Source organism: Podarcis liolepis (assembly GCF_965112155.1).
Source record: "Podarcis liolepis genome assembly, chromosome: 6".
Taxonomy (NCBI): domain Eukaryota; kingdom Metazoa; phylum Chordata; class Lepidosauria; order Squamata; family Lacertidae; genus Podarcis; species Podarcis liolepis.
In genome coordinates, this window is record NC_139559.1 from 9370508 (window position 1) to 9387499 (window position 16992).

At 46.2% G+C, this 16992-nt stretch overlaps 1 long non-coding RNA gene across 1 annotated transcript; it reads left to right on the forward strand.

The window, feature by feature from the left end:
• The first annotated feature begins 494 nt into the window (after positions 1 to 494).
• Positions 495 to 16339, forward strand: LOC310708972. Its single transcript, XR_014527274.1, has 3 exons — positions 495 to 624; positions 2762 to 2959; positions 15973 to 16339. It is a non-coding gene; the product is annotated as an uncharacterized lncRNA (long non-coding RNA).
• Positions 16340 to 16992: the final 653 nt, after the last annotated feature.

Genomic DNA, 16992 nt, shown 5'->3' on the forward strand with positions numbered 1-16992 from the left:
ACAATGCTGTCCAGGGTTGTAAAGACTGCGGAGAGAATAATTGGGTGCACTTTCCCCACCTTGGATCAAATCTACGATAGTGCGCACCCCGGAAATGATCTTTTAGCTTCTGCCTTCTGGAAGAAGGTATAGGGTTATAAAGGCCAGGACTAGCCGCCTGAGAAACAGTTTCTACGCAAATGCAATTCTGGTTCTAAACGCAACATAAGGGGTCTCTATGGTATAGCGTATTTTAAAATGGGGTTTCAGAGGTTTTAGGGGTTTTTGAATGTTTTATGTAGTTTTATGTAGTTTTTATGTAGCTTTATGTAGTTTTGTAGTAGTTTTATGTAGTTTTTATGCAGTTTTATGTAGTTTTTCAATTTCATTGTCCTGCATGGGACAATGACAATAAAGATATCGTATATCATATAACATATATCGTATGAAAGACCGACAGGTGAGCTGTGCACCTGCTCAGTCTTCTCTGTAGGTGCTAACTGTTGATAGGCCCCTGTTGCTCTCTCTCCTTAGGGTGCCTTATTGTTAAATTGGACTTAGACTGAACAACCCATTGGATAGAGAACACCTTCAAATGTCCTCTGTGAAGCAGAAGAAACAGACATCCTATTTACACCTGGTCAGGTAATTTGCCCATCTAGCCCAGTACTGCCAATTCTGGCTGACAGCAGCTTACCAGCATCACAGGGCCCAGCCCCGCCACCTATTTGACCTTATATCTTGAGGTTCCAGGAGCTGAAACTGGGGACTTCTATAATCTGTGATTCTCCAAGTTGGATCCCCAGCAGTTATTGGACTACAACTACCATCATCCATACCTAGCAAGACCAGTGGTCAGGGATGATGGGAACACTGTTCACAGGGGTGGGTTCCCCCAGTTGTTGTCGATGGACTCTAAGACCCTCAAGTCCCAGCCAGCATGGCCAAGAATCAGGGATGATGGGAGTTGTAGTTCACCGACATCTGGATGGCCACAGGTCACTTTCCCTTTGTCTAGCCTTGAACAGCCCTTTGCGTTGCTCAGCCAATCGGCATGTGGAAGACGTCCTGTAAGCTCTCACACAGGCGAGGCTCTTATTGAGAGCAACATGCATCAATATCTACAAAACATCCGATCATTCGTTCTTTTCTTCTGGTACTCCTCAGTAGTTGTTGTTTAGTCGTTTAGTCGTGTCTGACGCTTCGTGACCCCATGGACCGGAGCACGCCTGGCACTCCTGTCTTCCACTGCCTCCCGCAGTTTGGTCAAACTCATGCTGGTAGCTTTGGGAACACTGTCCAACCATCTCATCCTCTGTCGTCCCCTTCTCCTTGTGCCCTCCATCTTTCCCAACATCAGGGTCTTTTCCAGGGAGTCTTCTCTTCTCATGAGGTGGCCAAAGTATTGGAGCCTCAGCTTCAGGATCTGTCCTTCCAGGGAGCACTCGGGGCTGATTTCCTTCAGAATGGATAGGTTTGATCTTCTTGCAGTCCATGGGACTCTTGAGTCTCCTCAGTAGTTACGACTTAGTAACTCAGTAGTTACGACTTATTATCTCCTCAGTAGTTACAGCTTATTATCTCTTCTGCGGATTCGGGCTCGGCGCTCCTATTATGTGCTTCACTCTCACTCGGCCCACCTTCTTCTTTCTATCCCATTAGTTCTGCTCCCATGACATAAATGAAGGCCTTCTGTGCCTGAGCCTTGTTTTGCCGTCAAACGCACATCTGTCATGTTGCTGGGCAGTTCCTGGGTGCCTTGAACGAAGAGGCGCTTAGGGAATCTGCCACAGCATTGTTACACATAACTTTGCCCTTGTGCATGGATGGGTTTTTACAGTGCTTTCATAGAATCATAGAGGGTTGAGAGGGACCCCTAAGGGCCATCTAGCCCAGCCCCCAGCAATGCAGGAATCACAACTCAGGAATCCCTGACAGATGGCCATCCAACCTCTGCTTTAAAACCTCCAGCGAAGGAGAGCCCACCATCTTCCTTTGGAATGTGGGAATGTTCAGGGATGCAGGAGAGGATATATTGTTTGATTATAGCCTTTCGAACTTGTGTAAACAAGTTCACAATTTAGCAGAGTAACATTCCCCTTTTTTAAACTTGCAGCGGATGCATTTGCTCAGGCTCGCTAAAGCCTCTATAATAACTGTTCTGGTATTTCCCCCTTATTCCCTCATAAAAGATGAGACATGACACAGTCTTCTATAAAAGTATAAAAAGAGTTTACTCACATTCTGTTCACAATCGAACCCCAGAAGGCAGACTTAGCTTAGGAAAGTAACATAAACCTGGAAACTATCTCATAAGGAGACAGTCCCTTTGACAAAGAGAGCATCTTTGGCTAAGCAGATGTTGCTTCTTCGATGGATGCAGTCAAAAAGAGAGAGAGATGGCTGCCCTGCTCTGTGCTTTTGTCATTACCTGCACAGGTGAGGCCACGCCCACCTCTAGTCACATGCAGAGGAAGTCTGCCCCAGCCCAGAAGGAAACAGGAAGTTTACCAGCTGGCTGGACAAACATTCCTCCCCGTGTGTAAACATGTTCACTCTAGGAATGTTGTACTTGACTGCTCTTGTGTTTCACATCCCACATGGAAGTGGGCCTTGTCGCTTTACCAGCTTGATCCATGCCAATTCGCAGTCTTTAACCATGTCATGAAAAGCTTCCTTTGCTGATTTTGCTTGGGTCTAATTTGTGTTGAGGTGCCATACGACTGAATGGCAGAGGGGGAGCTTTTCACCTGCGGCTTTCAAATGGCTACACCCAGTCTAGGTCCATTCCCAAGTCCAGGGTCAAGATCCATTCGAAAGCAGCACATCGCGCCGCAACGAGAGTCAGCCCAAGCAAAGCCACGGCCTTCCAGTTGAGTTGCGCTTGGGTTTTCCTGGATGTTGTTAGAAATTGACAGCAGAGAGTGCAGACGCGTGTAACCCAAGTAGGCGGCTGAATCAGCAGAATGAGCCCTCATTGGTAAAGATTTATTATACGCTATCAGTAGCATCCACAATCTTTCTGTGATTAGAGCTCCATTGTGCGTAATTATCTCATAGGAATCTGGCTCTTTGATGTGTGTTTCATCCACCAGGCTGAAATACAGTTCAATTTGAGTGGCTTTTTCATGGTTGGGTGGAATTTACATTAATTCTTCTAGGCCTTCAGGGCTGGATTGGACTGTCACTAGTAAGATCATCATAAATATTCATATGTACAGCGTTCTTGTAATGCCGGCAAAGAGGCAATCAAGGAATCCCAATAATGACTAGCTCTGGCGCCATTGTGGAAACAGAAGCCTGTGTAGAACTGATGTAAAAAGGTAAAAAAAGTAAAGGAACCCTGGACGGTTAAGTCCAGTCAAAGGCGACTACGGGGTTGTGGTGCTCATCTTGCTTTCAGGCTGAGGGAGCCGGCATTTGTCTGCAGGCAGCTTTCCGGGTCATGTGGCCAGCAGGACTAAACCACTTCTGGTGCAATGGAACACAGTGACGGAAACCAGAGCACACAGAAATGCCGTTTACCTTCCTGCCACAGCGGTACCTATTTATCTACTTGCACTGGTGTGCTTTCGAACTGCTAGGTAGGCAGGAGCTGAGACAGAGCAATGGGAACTCACCCCGCCATGCGGATTTGAACCTCCGACCTTCTGATCAGCAAGCCCAAGAGGCTCCGTGGTTTAGACCACAGCGCCACCCGTGTCCCTTCTGTGTGGAACTGATGTGGAAGCCTATAGAAATTGTGCCTCCCCACATCCAAGAGCAACAACACCAACCACACCATGTGACTCCAAGGTAGTCCTATGGGTGATTCCAGTGCATGTAGGAGATTCCTAGCTCATTTCCTGGCATCTCCTGATAGGGCTGAGAGTGTTCCCAGTTAGAAACCCTGGAGAGCTCCTGCTACCAGTCAGTGTAGGCAGTGTAGGCAATGCTGGGCTGGAGAGACCAACTGTCTGACTCCCCTGTTTCAATGTGGCCTGTCCATTTTAAAGGAGAAGCGTCTTAACCCAGCTCCGAGTCAGAGCAGAACTGAAACAAGCTATGAGCACTATGCCTATTAGCTCTTCAGAGACAAATAATCTGCCATTGAGAGCTAACATGGGGGAGATCAGGCTGAGCGAGCGGAGATGAAGATCACTTTAATAGCTCTTCTCAAAGCAGCAGCGATCAGGCAGCAGCACAAGACAGAGGAGGAGGAGGAGGAGGCCTCTGTGTAGGTAAAAGCTTTGTTAAAGGGAGGCGAGGAAGAAGCTGAAACGCTGTTGTCAAGCAGTGCCGTGCTTTAATTTCATGCCACATTATGACAATTGGCTCTGCAAAGCACTCGATGCGTGCGGCGGCCGAGCTGCTCTATTACAACTCGTGCCACCATGGCCAATGGGCCTGCGAGACTCGCGATAAACCTGATTAAATAGCAATGGGGGGGGGAGTTTGATTAATTCAATCTAGCAACATCTAGATCCAGTCTATGGGGAGAGCTTCACCCCGCTGCTTCAGCCCTCTGATCCAACTTTGCGAGATGGAGGAATCCTACGCTACTCTGCTTTCACAAAACAAAACAAAAACAAGCATTTGTTTTGCTTTTATTTATTTAATTATTGCATTTATTTAATTATTGCCTTTTCCACAAAGGAGCTCCAGGTGGTGTACATAGTTGCCCCCCCCTTACTGAATTCCCATAATAATTCTGTGAGCTAGGTTGGGCTGAGCGGTCTAAGGTCACCCAGTGAGTGAGCTTCATGGCTGAGAAGGGATTCGAACCCTGGTGTCCCAGCTCCCAGTCCAACACTCCAACCCGTACGGATCTCACAGCATTTTAGACAGCCACAGGTTGAGAGACCTGTCCAGGCTTACTAAAGGACACAAACCACCACCAGTACTAAAGGCCGGTGTGAAGCTGCAGTTATAATAATAATAGTAATAGTAATAGTAATAATAATAATAATAATAATAATAATAATAATAATAATAATAATGTTCAAGCAGGAATACACACCACTCAGTCACCTCTTAATTATGTTAAGGGAAGAAGGAGACTTCTTCCCCCTTCCAACCGCCACTGAGGGATTATGGGAGAAAGTCAATCCCTCTTACTTCAGCCACATAAATCCCCTGTATCTATTTGTCTGCAATTTGGCAGGCTTAATCCACTCTGCACTTGTAAATTTCATCCACGTTTGCCAAAGGGAGGCAGCCATAGCTGTTTTTAGATTCCACATTATAGTGAACTAGCAGAAAGTACTAGGCATTGCTCGGTAATTCTGTTTAAAAAACAAAAAACCCTGAGATTTATAAATGGGTAATGCAAAGTTTCCTGCCAAATTTTGTCAACACCAGCACAGTTTTAAAAGATTCTGTCAGATTCAAAATGGCCTCTGATGTTATCCAAACAAAGACCAAAATCCTCTCCTTGATATCACAAACCATCATGTCAAATTGGGAGATAGAATGGTCAGAGGTGCTCTAATCAGCACAGTTTAAAATGGTTTAGTCTGCCATCTGGGTTCAAAATGGCATCCTCCTATGCCATTCAAACATAGACAAAGCCCTGCTCTATCTCAGGAACTAGCATGCCAAACTGAGTGATGATGTGTGTCAACGAATAAAGAACAGCTGACAGACAGACGAGCAGACAACTTTCCAAGGTTCTGTCTAGTTTGGATACCACTGGACGCCGTTTTGAATCAAGATGGTGGACTACATTGTTCCCAGCATGCATTTGGACACCTCTTCAGATATCATCGCCCAATTCTGCATGAAAGTTCCCTAGATCAAGGAGCAGGCTTTTTGTCTACGTTAGCTACCATGGGACACCATTTTGAATCAAGAGAGTCGATGGAATCTTTCTCAACTGCACCAATTCCTTGGTTTCTGAGTATTCCTGAGCAATGCTGAGTACAAGGCTGCTAGTCTCCCATTACGTGTAGTAAGGCCGTGAGCATTCAGGCCCTGAATTTCTCATGGAAGAGATGAAGAACTGTTTGGGTACACAGCTTGCAATTCAGCAAAGGTAAAAGCAGCCCGTGTAGGCTGGTGGCCTGCTAAGCACTTGACAGCTGCCCCTCTTCCAAGGCCCTATGCAGAAAAATCAGGAGGTTTACTTGGGATTCAAATACAGTGGTACCTCGCAAGACGAATGCCTCGGAAGACAAAAAACTCGCAAGACGAAAGAGTTTTTTGTTTTTTGAGTTGCTTCGCAAGACGAATTTCCCTATGGGCTTGCTTCGCAAGACGAAAACATCTTGCAAGTTTGTTTCCTTTTTCTTAAAACCGCTTGAAGAGGTGCAGTTGCGACTTGACCGTGCTTCGCAAGACGAAAAATTCGCAAGACGAAAAAACTCGCAGAACGAATTAATTTCGTCTTGCGAGGCACCACTGTACACTGTTTTGAATGCGTTATAAACATGCAACACCAGATGGCACCAGAGAGTAAAATAAAAAATTCTATGGGATTTTCTGTAGCATTTTTTCTTCTTTTGTTATAGCAATTTAATTTCTGATTTATATTGGGTTTTTCCTGGGTTTAGACTCACCCAAGAATAGCTGATGTTTCATTTAGCTTAATGTTGTTGTTTAGTCGTTTAGTCGTGTCTGACTCTTCATGACCATTTGTCATCTCGTCTGTCCTCCCAGTTGAACGACGTGGCCCAGGGAGAGAGGGGAAAATAGTGGAAGTGAACAGCTGGCTTCGCAAATGGTGTAAACAGGAACCGTTTGGATTCTTAGATCACGGACTGCAGTTTCTTGAAGATGGACTTCTGGCAAGTGATGGGCTGCACCTCACAATGGTTGGGAGAAATGTTTTTGCCAAAAATCTCAGAAACCTCATCAGGAGGGCTTTAAACTGACTAATGTGGGGGAGGGAGACAGTGCTCCTGAAGGTAGGAGTCTATCAATTGATGAAGATGATCATCCAAATGTCATAGACCAAATGGAGCAAACAGCACACGGACCTAGTGGTGGGAGGAAAAAATCCTTAAATAAGAGACACGGGGGAATGATTAATGGACTTCAATGTCTGTACACTAATGCGCAAAGCATTGGAAATAAACAAGATGAGCTTGAGCTCTTGGTACAGCAAACTAAATATGACATAATAGGCATCACTGAAACCTGGTGGGATAAGTCCCACGATTGGAATGTAATAATGGGGGGATACAATCTATTTCAGAGAAACAGACCAGACAAGAAAGGAGGAGGAGTGGCGTTATATGTCAGGGATGTGTATACCTGTGAAGAGATCCAAGATTTAGAACCTCAAAGCCAAAGTGAGAGCATTTGGGTCAAAATTAAGGGAGAGAAGAATAACAGAGACCTCATTGTGAGAGTTTACTATAGATCCCCAAGCCAAACGGAGGACATAGATGATGCCTTCCTGGAACAGATGGCCAAGCATGCAAAAGGAAGGGAGATAGTAGTAATGGGGGACTTCAATTACCCGGATATTTGTTGGACGTCAAACTCAACCAAGAGCATAAGGTAAAACAGATTCCTCACTGGCCTTGCAGACAACTTCATTGTCCAGAAAGTGGGAGAAGCAACAAGAGGAACAGCCGTTTTAGATCTGGTCCTAACCAATGTTGATGACTTGGTTAGTGGGGTAGATGTGGAAGGATCATTAGGCGCGAGTGATCATGCTCTTCTGAAGTTTACTATACAGCGGAAAGGAGCAGCCAAGCATACTAGGACTCAATTTCTTGACTTTAAGAAAGCCGACTTCATAAAACTTAGGGAAGTGCTGGGTGAGATCCCATGGACAGCAATACTAAAAGGAAAGGGAGTTCATGATGGCTGGGAGTTTGTTAAGAGGGAGATAGTAAAAGCACAACGTCAGGCAATACCATTGAGACGGAAACATGGAAGGTGCCTAAAGAAGCCAGGGTGGCTATCTAAAGAACTTTTAACTGAATTAAGATTAAAAAAGGATGTGTACAAAAAATGGGAAAGGGGGGAAACCACCAAAGAGGAATTCAAACAAATAGCCAGCACGTGTAGACACAAAGTCAGAAAAGCTAAAGCACAGAATGAACTCAGGCTTGCTAGAGAGGTTAAAAGCAACAAAAAAGGCTTTTATGGGTATGTTCGTAGCAAAAGGAAGAACAAAGAAACAGTGGGGTCACTCAGAGGAGATGGTGAAATGCAAACAGGGGACACAGAAAGGGCTGAACTCCTCAATGCCTTCTTTGCCTCAGTCTTCTCCGATAAAGAAAACAATGCCCGACCTGAAGAATTTGGAGCAAATGATTCAGCAAAGGAAACACAGCCCAGAATAACTAAGGAGATAGTACAAGAATATTTGGCTAGTTTAGATGTATTCAAGTCTCCAGGGCCAGATGAACTGCATCCAAGAGTATTAAAAGAACTGGCAGATGTGATCTCAGAACCACTGGCAGTCATCTTTGAGAATTCCTGGAGAACAGGCGAAGTCCCGGCAGACTGGAGGAGGGCAAATGTTGTCCCTATTTTCAAAAAGGGGAAAAGAGAGGACCCAAATAATTACCGCCCAGTCAGTCTGACATCAATAGCAGGGAAGATTCTGGAGCAGATCATTAAGCAAACAGTCTGTGAGCACCTAGAAAGGAATGCTGTGATCACCAATAGTCAGCATGGATTTCTGAAAAATAAGTCATGTCAGACTAACCTGATCTCGTTTTTTGACAGAATTACAAGCCTGGTAGATGAAGGGAACGCAGTGGATGTAGCCTACCTTGATTTCAGCAAGGCATTTGACAAGGTGCCCCATGATATTCTTGTAATGAAGCAGGTATAATGCGGTCTTGACTATGCTTCCACTCAGTGGATTTGTAACTGGCTGACTGACCGAACCCAAAGGGTGCTCATCAATGGTTCCTCTTCATCCTGGAGAAGAGTGACTAGTGGGGTGCCACAGGGTTCTGTCTTGGGCCCAGTCTTATTCAACATCTTTATCAACGACTTGGATGATGGACTCAAGGGCATCCTGATCAAATTTGCAGATGACACCAAACTGGGAGGGGTGGCTAACACCCCAGAGGACAGGATCACACTTCAAAACGACCTTGACAGATTAGAGAACTGGGCAAAAACAAACAAGATGAATTTTAACAGGGAGAAATGTAAAGTATTACACTTGGGCAAAAAAAATGAGAGGCACAAATACAAGATGGGTGACACCTGGCTTGAGAGCAGTACATGTGAAAAGGATCTAGGAGTCTTGGTTGACCACAAACTTGACATGAGCCAACAGTGTGACACGGCAGCTAAAAAAGCCAATGCAATTCTGGGCTGCATCAATAGGAGTATAGCATCTAGATCAAGGGAAGTAATAGTGCCACTGTATTCTGCTCTGGTCAGACCACACCTGGAGTACTGTATCCAGTTCTGGGCACCACAATTCAAGAAGGACACTGACAAACTGGAACGTGTCCAGAGGAGGGCAACCAAAATGGTCAAAGGCCTGGAAACGATGCCTTATGAGGAACGGCTAAGGGAGCTGGGCATGTTTAGCCTGGAGAAGAGGAGGTTAAGTGGTGATATGATAGCCATGTTCAAATATATAAAAGGATGTCGCATAGAGGAGGGAGAAAGGTTGTTTTCTGCTGCTCCAGAGAAGCGGACACGGAGCAATGGATCCAAACTACAAGAAAGAAGATTCCACCTAAACATTAGGAAGAACTTCCTGACAGTAAGAGCTGTTCGACAGTGGAATTTGCTGCCAAGGAGTGTGGTGGAGTCTCCTACTTTGGAGGTCTTTAAGCAGAGGCTTGACAACCATATGTCAGGAGTGCTCTGATGGTGTTTCCTGCTTGGCAGGGGGTTGGACTCGATGACCCTTGTGGTCTCTTCCAACTCTATGATTCTATGATTCTATGACCCCATGGACCAGAGCACGCCAGGCACTCCTGTCTTCCACTGCCTCCCGCAGTTTGGACAGACTCATGTTCGTAGCTTCGAGAACACTGTCCAACCATCTCGTCCTCTGTCGTCCCCTTCTCCTTGTGCCCTCAATCTTCCCAACATCAGGGTCTTTTCCAGGGAGTCTTCTCTTCTCATGAAGTGGCCAAAGTATTGGAGCCTCAGCTTCAGGATCTGTCCTCCCAGTGAGCACTCAGGGCTGATTTCCTTAAGAATGGAGAGGTTTGATCTTCTTGCAGTCCATGGAGTCGTCTTAATTGTAGATTTAATGTATATAACCCAAAGTCCAGTACTTTACTGGGGAAACCCAGCCAGATGGGTGGGGTATAAATAAATTATTATTGTTGTTGTTGTTATTGTTGTTGATGATGATATTATTATTTTCTGGTCATGTGTTGTTGTTTATTAATTTGTATTCCGCTCTTCATCCAAATATCACATGGCAGTTCACAACATAAATGGAGTATCTCTTTCTCCCTGAAGAGAGAGAAAAAAACAGTTTAGATTCAAAGCACTTTGAATCCTAACTGTTTCCTCTGCAGAGGAAACTGCTTCATATCCCCCCCCCTTGCTGAGGCTTCAAAGAGGCTACTGATCAGCAATTACAGCAAATCTTTTTTTATTGGTGCTGAAAGACTGAAAGGAGGTTTGCTGCAGCATCTGACTGGCACTTAGTCACCTCCTTTGACCTTTCACTGGTGTCAGTCACCTGGTTTCATTATGACATCAGATGACTGGCAGGTGGGTACTCCCATCTACCTGTCAAAGTTGGTCTATGGGGGGGTGGGGTTTAGGAACCCAGCCCATGGGCTGGACCCAGGTTGCTACCCCTCTTTTACAATGTTAAATGTTTAGTCCAGGCATAGGCAAACTCTGACCCTCCAGATGTTTGGGACCACAATTCCCATCATCCCTGACCACTGGTCCTGTTGAAGGAGGTGAGGACAGGTGACCCCACCTAGGCCCGAAGTCACACCCCCCAACCAGGCCTCAAAACTGTCCAAAATTCCTTTCTCTCTTCTAATAAATCCACAGCTAAAGTTTTCCTCTGTTTTCTCAAAAGATGCATAGGCAAAATGTTATTCGTTTATCAGTACGAGAAGGCTTCAAAAGCTAATGAATAGACTCTGTCAGAGCAAGCCAGAGAACTGACTCACTCTAGCTGCAACATCTTGAACACGCTGAACCCTCCTGGGAAGGGCGCCAAGAGAGTCTCAAGAGTCCCAAGACAGGAGCTTTCTGTTCATGCTCAGGAAACCCATCATGGGGCAGGACTCTTGAGGAGGAGGAGAAAGGGGAGGGAACTGGAAGGGGAATATATGCTCTGTGCAAATGGCTGTGAACTTGTGCTTGTTTTGTGAATCTATCACACTTGCTCCTTCTACCAGCCGGATGGTAGAATAAAGCTTTTTCTCTGAAACTATTCCTTGAGTGTCTGTTGACTCCCATTTCCCTCTCCCGGGCGCAAAGCTCTTCTCACCCGAGGCTAAAAAGGCTACACTGTTAGCTAGGGATGATGGGAATTGTAGTCACAAACATCTGGAGGGCCAGAATTTTCCTATGCCTGGTTTAGTCCATACCTAAGGATTCCCAATGCCTTGCTCAGCTGATACATGCACCTCGGAGCCCTATACAAGTTATCAGAGCTTCTAGGACACAGCAGTCACCAAGATTGGAATTCGCTTTCCTAGAAAGCTATAAATAATGGTAAATAGAAACTATTGCCGCTATCCTTCCCCCCCCCCCCCGCCTCTCTGTTTTAGTGCAATTCAGATCCTTCACTTTAAACCATGGCAAGGCAGATTTGCTTCAAATCAGTTTGTTTATGAAAGCAAGCTTTAAATAAATTGCTGGTAATGAAACAAAGAGGGGGAGGGGAGGAAACAGGGTGGCTTTTTTTCCCTCCTGCGCTTATGGAACGCTTGTTGCTAAGGGGGGGGGGGTTGTTTTGTTGTTGTTTTTTAGATCTTTCTTTGAAAGCTGTCATTCCTCCCGGTAAAAAAAGAAAACACATTTCCCTATCCATTTGTGCAAGCTGTAATTTCCTGCTGCTCTCGCTTCAAATGCATAATGGGAATTGCAAAGGGAGAAACCCATCTTGGAATTGCAAGAGAGAGAGAGAAGCTAAGCCCTTATTGTGCATTTGCCACCAGGGAAGCAGCGACGGGGAGAGCGGGGTGAGTGTGTGTGTGGAGCGACTTGGCTTCTGAAATACATACGAAGGCCTACCGCTGGTGCTACCGTGGTCAAATCAGTTTCAATTTAGGAGGGTCATACCATTATTCCCCCTCCCCAATCTTGCGCAGATAGGAGCTGGCGGGTAGCTGCAAAACTGTGGACAGCAGAAGCGGCCGAGTCTGCAGGAAGCCACTTTGCGTTTGGGTTTTGCCGGCTCTTGTCAAGCCACGGCAGTGATGAAAACCAGCAATAATTTAATATCACTCAACGCTCGGCTGTGTTAACAGTAATATTGCAAGTAATGCTATTAATATAACGATGCATTAGGAACCGCGTCGCTTTCAAATACGGTTGGCCTCGGAAAATTGGAAGCAAAAGGCCCAAAAGAACCTTTAACAACGAATTCTCGGCAGTTTGCAAAGCCGCAAAAAACAAGAATCATTGTTTGTGTGTGTGTCTTTGCAGGGAACAACGCCATGGCAGTTAAGCTGGTGTGAAACGGAGACAAGTTTGTAGTCTTTGGGCCTACTTCTACCACCTAAAAAAAAATCTACTATTCCCAGCTTTGTTCTTCAGCAGAGGTGGGGAAGCTCTGCACAAGCCCATCTGTTGGGTAGGATGAAGCACATGCTCAGGAGATGGAAGCATAAGAGGGAGTGCCCCGCCTACCCTACTCCTGTGGTGTAGTGGTTAAGAGCAGTGGACTCGTAATCTGGTGAACCGGGTTCGCTTCCCCGCTCCTCCACATGCAGCTGCTGGGTGACCTTGGACTAGTCACACTTCTCTGAAGTCTCTCAGCCCCACTCACCTCACAGAGTGTTTGTTGTGGGTGAGGAAGGGAATGGAGAATGTTAGCTGCTTTGAGACTCCTTAAGGGGAGTGAAAGGTGGGATATCAAGTCCAAACTCCTCCTCCTCCTCTTTTTCTTCTTCCACTCCCACCGGAACACACACACCCCTTCCAGCAAGAGGGAAGCTTTCCATTGTGTACCGTATCTTCACAATGTATCTACCGTACATTGTGTATCTTCACCACCTCTTGATATCGAGAATCCTTGATAACTTCAGCAGTGGGGTGTGGTAGTTCGAGCGTTGGACTTTGACCTGGGAGGCCAGGGTTCAAAACCCCACTCGGCCACAACGCTCAATGGGTGGCCTCGGCTGGGCAATGTCTCTGGGCCGAAACTTACCTCTCAGGATAGCTGCAAGGATAAAAATATGAAGAGCTGTGTGCGTGTCAAGCTTCAGGGAATCGGCTCCCCCCCCCCTTGTCGCCGCCCTCCGGTGGTAGTAGATAAGCAGAACAAAGGAAAAGGAGTCTTCTTACCAGTTAGGAACTTTAATAATCACAGCAAGAGAACAAAGAATCCATTTCCTAGAAATGGCGGTGCTCCCAATTAAGTTCGCTTCCCCCTCCGTACCCAGGGCCATCTTTACCCGGGGGTGCAAGGGGTGTGGGGCACCCAGGCGCCGAATTCGGGGGGGGGCACCGGGCACCCACTGCTAAAGCCACCTAAGCACATTGTATTGAACTGCTATGTGGCAGCAGGGTCAATAGCATCTTTGTGTTGTTTTTTTCAAAAGATATTTATTGAAGTTTTTAAAATATAACAATGAAAATGAAAAATAAAAAAATACAAAATACAACATAAAAACAGTTAAAAAACAAATAATTTTCCATAACATATCTTCCTTACGCTTATTTCCCCAGACCTCCTCATACCTCCCTTCTTTGTATTCCACTTCAATTTGTTAGTTCAGCAAATCCTTACCATTAAGCTTTTACCCATTTGTAAACCTTTTTTTTCGTATCTCCTAAAGCATTACAGCTGGAAACCCCTTAGTTTCTATCCAACATCCTTCTAACATTCATTAATTTTACAATATTTCTGTAAATAGTCTTTAAATTTCTTCCAGTCTTCTTTCACCAACTCTTCTCCCTGGTCTCGGATTCTGCCAGTCATTTCTGCCAATTCCATGTAGTCAATCACCTTCATCTGCCATTCTTCCAGACTGGGTAAATCTTGTGTCTTCCAGTACTTTGCAATGAGTATTCTTGCTGCTGTTGTAGGGTCAATAGCATCTTTGACACAACTGATCTCGCGCCGCCTGCCTGCTGGGAGGAGGGGGAGTGACAGGAAAGAGGGAGAGACAGACAGAAAGAGAATGCACCTATCTAGTGACGGGAGCACAAACAGGCTCCGGAAGAACTCCCAGCTCCTCTAGAAATAAGGTTGCTCCCACAATGAAAGGCTGCCCGATATGGCTCTCCCACGCATGCACACAATGCCCACCTGTCTCATCTTTCAGACACCTCCATAAGCACATGCGTGGAGTCTTTACACCAACTCCCAATGTGTTCTTTGTCTTCTTTAGAAAAGCTGGTTTTAAACAAACAAAACAACTCCTTTTGGAGCCACGCAGGCATGAGTGCTATTTGTTGTTGTTGTTTGGTCGTTTAGTTGTGTCCGACTCTTCGTGACCCTATGGACCAGAGCACGCCAGGCACTCCTGTCTTCCACTGCCTCACGCAGTTTGGTCAAACTCATGCTGGTAGATTCGAGAACACTGTCCAACCATCTCGTCCTCTGTCATCCCCTTCTCCTTGTGCCCTCCATCTTTCCCAACATCAGGGTCTTTTCCAGGGAGTCTTCTCTTCTCATGAGGTGGCCAAAGGGATAATAGTGACATAAGCATAATAAAACTAAATTTGGGCAGATCTTTGCACCCCGGCAGCTCATATGCTAAAGATGGCCCTATCCGTACCTATTAATCTACCTCACTCCTACATCTTCTAATCCGAGCTTGTAGCCTCTGTGTTTTCTGTTCTGCAACTTTCTGAGCTCTCCGGGACTTTGGGGAAGGGGGGTGGATGCTATCCAGAGACTGTGCATCTATTAAGTCTCTCTCTCTTCCAGTGTTTCTTCTCCTAGCTGTTCCCCATCCATCCAGTATTTCCCAGCTTCTGCCTTCTGAACTGTGCCCCTCTGCAAACCACTGTTCCAAATCTATACTGTCCTCCTGCTCCTGGGAAGATTCAGGATCAGGGGGAGGGGGTGGCTCCCACCATTCCTCCTCATTTCAGCCATCCTCAGCACAGTCCCTGACAGTATACCACCTTGAGGAGGAGGAGGAGTTTGGATTTCATATCCTGCTTTATCACTACCCGAAGGAGTCTCAAAGCGGCTAACATTCTCCTTTCCCTTCCTCCCCCACAACAAACACTCTGTGAGGTGAGTGGAGCTGAGAGACTTTAAGAAGTGTGACTGGCCCAAGGTCACCCAGCAGCTGCATGTGGAGGAGCGGGGACGTGAACCCGGTTCACCAGATTATGAGTCTACCACTCTTAACCACTACACCACACTGGCTCTCAAATCCCAGAGCTCCTTTGGAGGAAAGGTAGGGTGAAAACATTGAATAAATGAATGAATAAGAGTTGCAGCCACAGACCGCTAGAGGGCATCACATTACCAATTCACTGGATGCAGTGCGGCTTTGTTCAAAGTTAGCCTTTGCAGGGCCATGCTGCTTTCTGTTTGCAAGAACAGTAACCAGATTCTTGCTTTGCAATGACCACGTTCATCACTTATTGGCCTTTTAGCTAAGATCAAGTGTAGGACCACATTTATGTTTTGCAAGGGAAATCAGCGCTGGAAGAACAGCCGGTGTGTTTGTGCGTGTTTGTGTGTGAGTGCAAAGGACCATCGCTCCCACCTTGCTGTCAATAATCCACACCAGAACTACATAATCACGGAGTTTAATTAAACAACAGAGGGAAAAGGCCCATGTATTAATAATGCAGCCCAGCACTTCAGCATGTCAGGCTAAATACTATTTTCAAATTCGTAATGGAACACCTCAGCATTTGCAAGAAAACAAAATGTTATTAGGAGCTTAACAAAGTCCTTTCTTCGCTCAGAGTTCTTGCATCTCAGGAGCGAGAGGACGAAAGGGTATCTGCGGGTGAGGGCGGTGGAAAGGAAGGATGGATTTTCAACCCCCTTTTTCCTTAGCTGAACAACCAGGGAGGTAAAATGCCAGATTACCAAACAAGCAGAGTAAGCACCATCCTATGGGCCTCATGCCTTTTAGGGGGGGGGCCAAGGGGACACGGGTGGCACTGTGGTGTAAACCACAGAGCCTAGGGCTTGCCGATCAGAAGGTCGGTGGTTCAAATCCCCGTGACGGGGTGAGCTTCTGTTGTTCGGTCCCTGCTCCTGCCAACCTAGCAGTTCGAAAGAACGTCAAAGTGCAAGTAGATAAATAGGTACCGCTCCAGCGGGAAGGTAAACGGCGTTTCCGTGCGCTGCCCTGATTCACCAGAAGCGGATTAGTCATGCTGGCCACATGACCCGGAAGCTGTCTGCGGACAAACACCAGCTCCCTCGGCCTATAGAACGAGATGAGCACTCAACCCCAGAGTCGTCCGCGACTAGACCTAATGGTCAGGGATACCTTTACCTTTATGGGCCTCACACCTTTTAGGGGGGCCCCGTGACAAGGGATCAAAATAATATTGATTTCATCTTAAAAGAAAATTACAGTCAAGTATTGGGAGATGTTAGGTGTTGAGCGTTATTGTATATTCCTGTTATTGTCTCTTTCTGTTGTCTTTCTTTCTGTTATTGTCATCTTTCTGTCTCGAGAGACAACGCCTCCAGGGGTGAAGTCAACCCGAGTTGTTTTTGCTACGTTAGCAGCACCAAAGTGAACTCTTCAGGAAAATGCTATTCCTCTCACGGAGCTACGATTCCCAGGGTGCTTAATCAATCATTCCCTCTTCTGAGGGATCTCTGGGCAGTGGCGTAGCGTGGGGGGTGCAGGGGGGCCCGGCCGCACCAGGCGCAACATCTGGGGGTTAGGGTTAGGGGCGCAAATCCACGGGTTAGGGGGCGCAAATCCACGGGTTAGGGGGAGCAAATTACTTGCCTTGCCCCGG